This window comes from Myodes glareolus, chromosome 19 (genome assembly GCF_982192425.1).
Source record: "Myodes glareolus chromosome 19, mMyoGla1.1, whole genome shotgun sequence".
In the NCBI taxonomy this organism is placed as follows: domain Eukaryota; kingdom Metazoa; phylum Chordata; class Mammalia; order Rodentia; family Cricetidae; genus Myodes; species Myodes glareolus.
Window position 1 is genome coordinate 43,605,745 of NC_142044.1, and position 6,831 is coordinate 43,612,575.

The following is a 6,831-nucleotide window of genomic DNA, read 5'->3' on the forward strand; positions in this document are numbered from 1 at the left end:
TCACTTATTTTGATGTTAGCTGTCAGCTTGTTGTATATTGCTTTTATTATATTTAAATATGATCCTTGTATCCCTAATCTCTCCAATACCCTTTTCATAAAGGGGTGTTGAATTTTGTCAAATGCTTTTTCAGAATCTAATAAAATGATCATATGTTTATTTTCTTTCAGTTTATTTATATGATGAATTTCATTGATCAATTTTTAAATGTTGAACCAGCCTTGCATCTATGGGATGAAGCCTACTTGATCATAAAGGATGATTTTTTTTTTACCAGACTTGATTCACCCAGCTGGAGCCTGGGTCCTCTGAACAGAGACTCTGGTGTGGGTTTTCACAAGATAGTCAGTGAATTCCTGGTAAGGAGACTTGGTGAACACAGTCTCTTTCCAGAGGTCAGGGGTCAGGTAGCTGTAGGTCTTAGAGATGGCATCCAAGGTGGCCTTGGCAAAGTTGCCCAGGGTGGCAGTGCAGTCCCTGACTGATGTGTAGCAGTCATCAATGCCAACCATCATCAGTAGCTTCTTGGGCACAGGAGCAGAGACTATGCCAGTGCCTCTGGGGGCAGGAATGAGACAGCACCAGCACAGAACCACAGCAGCCTGTCACTTTGCAAGGCACAGTGTGGGGCTTGCCAATCTTGTTCCCCCAGTAGCCTCTCCACACAGGAACAATGGAAAGCCTGGCCAAGATGATGATGGCCCCTCAGATGGCAGTGCCTACCTCCTTGGAGCACTTAACACCGAGACCTACGTGATCATTGTAGTCCCCAATAGCGACGAAAGCTTTGAACCTGGTCCGCTGGCCTGTCATAGTTTGCTTCTGCATGGGCATGATCTTTAGAACCTCATCCTTTAGGGATGCTCCCAGGAAAAAGTCAATGATCTCAGACTCCGTAATGGGCAGGGAGAACAGGTAGATCTCCTCTAGGGACTTGATTTTCATGTCCTTAATCAGGCGTCCCAGCTTGTTGACAGGAATCTACTCCTTGTCTTCAGTTTTACCTCCGCAAGACCCGCAGTCTAGGCCAGGGTCTTGACCACAGTCACGGCCCCCTCAGACTGCTGCCAAATCCTTGCTGGCCTCCCAATTCTACCTCCCCCCCCGCGCCCTCCCTCCCAGCCCCTCGTCCTCCTGGCCCTCCCGCTGCACTGGTGTCATCCGCCATTGGTGTTTTCTAGAACAAGAAGATAATGGATGATTTTTTTTGATGTGTTCTTGAATTCGGTTTGCCAGTGTTTTATTAAGAATTTTTGGATCGATGTTCAGAGTGAGATTGGTCTATAATCCTGTTGCTTGGTTGAGTTTTTGTGCTGTTTTGGTATCAGGGTCACTGTAGCTTCATAAAAAGAGTTTGGCAATGACTCTTCTGTTTCTATTATGTGGAATGCATTGAGGAGTATAGGTATTACCTCTTCTTTGAAGTTCTGGTACATTTCTGAACTAAAACCATCTGACCCTGAACTTTTTTGGTTGGGAGAATTTTGATGACAGCTTCTATTTCCTTGCAACTTATAAGTCTATTTAAATTGCTCACCTGATCTTGATTTAATTGTGGTATATGATACTTATCTAAAAAAATGTCCCTTTCTTTTATATTTTCCAATTCTGTGGTGTACAGGCTTTGAAAGTAAGACCTAATGATCCTCTCAGTTTCCTAAGTGTCTGTTGTTATGTCCCCCTTTTCATTCCTGATTTTGTTAGTTTTGGTTTTCTCTCTCTACCTTTTGATTAATTTGGATAAGGGTTTGTCAATCTTGTTGATTTTCTCAAAGAACCAGCTATTTATTTCACTGATTCTTTGTATTGTTTTCTGTATTTCTATTTTGTTGATTTCAGCCCTCAGTTTGATTATTTCCAGTCTTCTACTCTTCCTGGGTGAGTCTGCTTCTTTTTTTTCTAGAGCTTTCAGGTGTGTTATTATGTCGTCAGTGTGAGCTTTCTCCTTTTTCTTTATGTGTGCACTTAGTGCTATGAACTTTCCTCTTAGCACTGCTTTCATAGTGTTCCATAGGTTTGGATATGTTGTGTCTTTATTTTCGTTGAATTCAAGGAAGACTTTAATTTCTTTCTTTATTTCTTCCTTAACCCAGGGTTGGTTCAGTAGTTGACTGTTCAGTTTCCATGAGTTTGTAGATTTTTTGGGGATAGTATTGTTGTTAAATTCTACCTTTACTCCATGGAGATCCGATAAAACACAGGTGGTTACTAGAATTTTTTTGTATCTATGGATGTTTGCTTTGTTACCGAGTATGTGATCCATTTTTGAGATGGCACCATGGGGTGCTGAGAAGAATGTATGTTTTTTTGCTGTTTGGGTGGAATGTTCTATAGATGTTTGTTAAGTCCATTTGATTCATTACATCTGTTAGTTCTCTTATTTCTTTGCTAAATTTCTGTCTGGTGACCTGTCCATTGGTGAGAGAGGAGTGTTGAAATCTCCTACTATTGGTGTTTGGTGTTTAATATGTGAGTTGAGTTTTAGTAATGTTTCTTTTACATATGTGAGTGTTTTTACATTCGGGGTATAGATATTCAGGATTGAGACTCCATCTTGATGAATTATTCCTGTTATGAGTATAAAGTGTCCTTCTTCATCTCTTCTGATTGATTTTTTTAAAAATCAAATTTGTTATATATTAGGACAGCTAGGTAGGTGAGCATCCAAACAGACTAGGCTCCCACAAAGCCAGTCCATGCAGTAAAATCAAAACCCAGTGCCATTGTCCTTGGCTTCTCAGTCAGCCCTCATTGTCAGCCACATTCAGAGAGTCCGATTTGATCACATGCTAGTTCAGTCCCAGTCCAGCTGGCCTTGGTGAGCTCCTATTCGATCAGTCCCACGGTCTCCGTTGTTAGATGCACCCCTCATAGCCCTGACTTCCTTGCTCATGTTCTTTCTCCTTCTGCTCTTCATCTGGGCCTTGGGAGCTCAGTCCAGTGCTCCAATGTGAGTCTCTGTCTCTATCTCCATCCAACACCAAATGAAGATTCTATGGTAATATGTAAGATATTTACCAGTGTGGCTATGGGAGAAAGGCCAGTTCAGGCACCCTCTCCTCTACTGCCCATGGACCTTGTTGGGGAAATCCCCTTGGACACCTGGGAACTGTTCTAGTGCAAGTCTCTTGCCAACCCTAAAATGGCTCCCTTAGTTAAGATATCTTCTTCCCTGCTCCCATATCTTCCTTTCCTCAATCTCACCATCTCATTCCCCGAAGCCCTCCCCAATCCTCCCCTTCTCCCTTCTTTCTCCCATCTCCCCTTCCCTCAAATCACCTCCATCTCACCATCCCATTCTCCCAAGCTCTCCCCAGTCTTCCCCTTCTCCCTTCTTTCTCCCCATCTCCCCTTCCCCCAACCCACCCCCACCCCTCTGCTCCCAACTTTTGCCCGGCAATCTTGTCTACTTCCAAAATTCAGGAGGATAAATATATGTTTTTCTTTGGGTTCACCTTCTTATTTAACTTCTCTAGGGTCACGAACTATAGGCTCACTGTCCTTTGTTTATGGCTAGAATCCACTTATGAGTGAGTACATATCATATTCCTCTTTTTGGGTCTGGGTTATCTCACTCAGTAAAGTGTTTTTATTTACATTCATTTTCATGCAAAATTCAAGATGTCATTGTTTTTTATTGCTGAGGAAAACTCTAAAGTGTATATTGCCACACTTTTATAGACTCTTCTATTGAGGGGCACCTAGGTTGTTTCCAGGTTCTGGCTATTACAAAGAGTGCTACTATGAACATAGTTGAAAAAATGCTTTTGTAGTATAATTGGGCATCTCTCGGGTATATTCTCAAGAGTGGAACTGTGGGATCCTGAGGTAGGTAGACTCCCAGTATCTGAGAAACTGCCACACTGATTTCCAAAGGGGTTGCACAAGTTTGCATTCCCACCAAGGATGGCTAAGTGTTCTCCTTATTCCACAACCTCTCTAGCGTTAGCTATCATTGACATTTTTGATTTTAGCCATTCTGACAGGTGTAAGATGGTATCTCAAAGTTGTTTTGATTTGCGTTTCCCTAATCTCTAAGGAGGTTGATCATGACCTTAAGTTTCTCTTGGCCATTTGAACGTCTTCTGTTGAGAAATCTCTGTTCAGTTCAGCACCCCATTTTTTAAATGTGTTAATTAGAGTTTTAATGTCTAGTTTCTTGAGTTCTTTATATATTTTGGAGTTCAGACCTTTTTCTGATGCTGGGTTGCTGAAGATCTTCTCCCGTCCAGTAGGTTGCCTTTTTGTCTTAATGGTAGTATCCTTTGCATTACCGAAACTTCTCAGTTTTATAATGTCCCATTTGTTCACTGTTGCTCTTATTGTCTGTGCTACTGAGGTTCTACGTAGAAAATGGTCTCCTGTGCCCATGTGTTGCAGACTACTTCCCACTTTCTATCAGGTTCAGTGTGGTCAGATTAATATTGAGGTCTTTAATCCATTTGGACTTGAGTTTTGTGCATGGCGATAGATATGGATCTATTTCCCTTCTTCTACAGGTTGACATCCAGTTATGCCAGCACCATTTGTTAAAGATGCTTTCTTTCTTTCATTGTTTGTTGTAGTGTTTGTGTGTTTCCCTTCTTGAGTTGTATTGATGGAGGGTTATCAGATGTCTGTGTTATTACGGGAGTTGTTAGCTTCTTTTGGTTGAGGTTGTCCTTCTAGTACTTTCTGTAAGGCTGGATTTGTAGATACATATTGTTTAAATCTGTTTTTGTCATGGAATATCTTATTTTCTCCATTGATGGTGAAAGAAATTTTTGCTGGCTATAGTAGTATGGTCTTGCATTCATGGTCTCTTATTGTCTGCAGCACATCTACCCAAGATCTTCTGGCTTTCATGGCTTCCACTGATTAGTCAGGTGTAATTCTGACAGGTTTACCTTTATATATTGCTTGATCTTTTTTCTTTGCATCTCTTAATTTTCTTTCTTTGTTCTATATGTTTTGTGTTTTTATTATTATATGGTGAGGGGATGCTATTTTTTTTTGATCCAGTATATTTGGTATTCTGTAAGCTTCTTGTACCTTCATAGGAATATCCTTACATTGGGAAAGTTTTCTTCTATAATTTTGTTGAATATATTTTCTGGGCCTTGGAGCTGGAGTTCTCCTCCTTCCTCTACCCCTATTATTTTTAGGTTTGGTCTTTTCATGGTGTCCCAGATTTTCTGGGTGTTTTGTGTTAAAAATTTGTTGAATTTGCTGTTTTCTTTGATCAATGAGTCTATTTTCTCTATAGTATCTTCAGTGTTTGAGATTCTTCTATTTATTGTATTCTGTTGGTTATACTTGTCTCTGTAATTCCTGTTTGTTTACCCAGAATTTCCATATCCAGCCTTCCCTTGGTTTGTGATTTCTTTATTACTTCCATTTTGGTCTTTAAGTCTTCAACTGTTTCCTTTATCTGTTTGATTGCTTTTTCTTGATTTTTTGGGTATCTTTGAGAAATTTATTAATTTCTTCCAATTTTTTGTTTGTCTTCTCTTCCATTTCTTTAATGGAGTTTTTACTTTCTGTTTAAAGGTCTCCATCTTTTTCACAAGGTTACGTTTAAAGTCATTTTCTTCTGGGTTAAGATGTTCAAGTCTAGCTCCTAGGGATTCTTCTTCAGGGTTCATTAAAGATACCACAATAAGCTAAAGGGTATGTAGAAATATAAAGGGTAAGAAATTTACTCACAACAGGATCTGTCTGTCCATGTTTTTTTTTTTATTCTTCCTTTTTGCCATCCGTCTTCATCCTTGTTTTAACAGTTACAAACATTCCCAGTCATATGTACCCTTATAACCAGCAATTTCCAGGCATATCAGGATTCAGGACTGGAATTCTGTTGCCCATAAAAATCAGAGAATAGTTTACACACACACACTCCCACTGGTTCCCCAACCTCTCAGACCTGGAGCAGGCTGAGTTGGGGGATTCAAGGACCTCACAGATGAAAAGGGGTGCTTGGCAGCAGGCTAGAGTGTACTAAAGACAGTCGGACAACACCATCCCGGATGGCTAGAAAAGCTTAGGGAGTTGGAGGGAGCCTGTATGCAGTTCCCCGAGACCTACCGGGCACAGGGCGACTCACTCACCTGTCTGAATCCTCTCAGCACAGGAGCAGGGCCTCTTGCCTTAGGAGCTTATGCTTGCTCTATTTATTGAACGTATTTGGTGGTGGGATTGGGGTAACACTGACACAGGAATGAGTTCTGATGTCTTCCTGTGTTTTCTCTTTCTGGAAGTATGTTCTCTGACCCTGGTCTTCATTCTTCCGGAAAGTTTTGAATGATTCAGGGAATCCATGAGATTGGTCTCTGCCTTGTTTGGAGCTGTTTTCATTGCCAGTGAGACTTGTTTCTTACAAGGCATGGGTTCGTGTTTTAATTTTATCTTAATTCAATAGTCACACAAGCCTAGGAATGCCTTTCATATTTTCTAAAATCCTGATGTACAAAACTGTAGCATCCCTGAAAGATCCTATGAACAGTAGTTCTATAGGTTACAAGATCGATTTTCTATAAGTAATTTGTATCTGCTTTCTCCTGATCGGTGTTTATCAGGGGTTTGCACTGTGACACAGTCTTGAAAATAACTCGCCCTTCCCTTCAGGGATCTCAGGGTTTTCCTTTGAAGGCCACTTCACTGAATTTCCTATGACTCCTCATCTACTGCTGTGGATTTGGGTTCCTCTAGTGTGTTTATACTCTTGAAGAGCATTGTTAGCTCATTGGCGATGTCAGATTTCAGGACAGAGAACTGAAAGCTATAAACTTTCCACCTAAAACTGCATTTTTAAAATTTTTTTTTAGTATTGTGTGATTCTGAAATTTACCACAA

The 6,831-nt window shown here is 40.6% G+C and overlaps 1 pseudogene; it reads right to left on the minus strand.

Annotated features, from left to right (window-relative positions):
• Positions 1–284: 284 nt before the first annotated feature.
• LOC148118966 (small ribosomal subunit protein uS5 pseudogene) lies at positions 285–1,161 on the minus strand (annotated as a pseudogene).
• Positions 1,162–6,831: the final 5,670 nt, after the last annotated feature.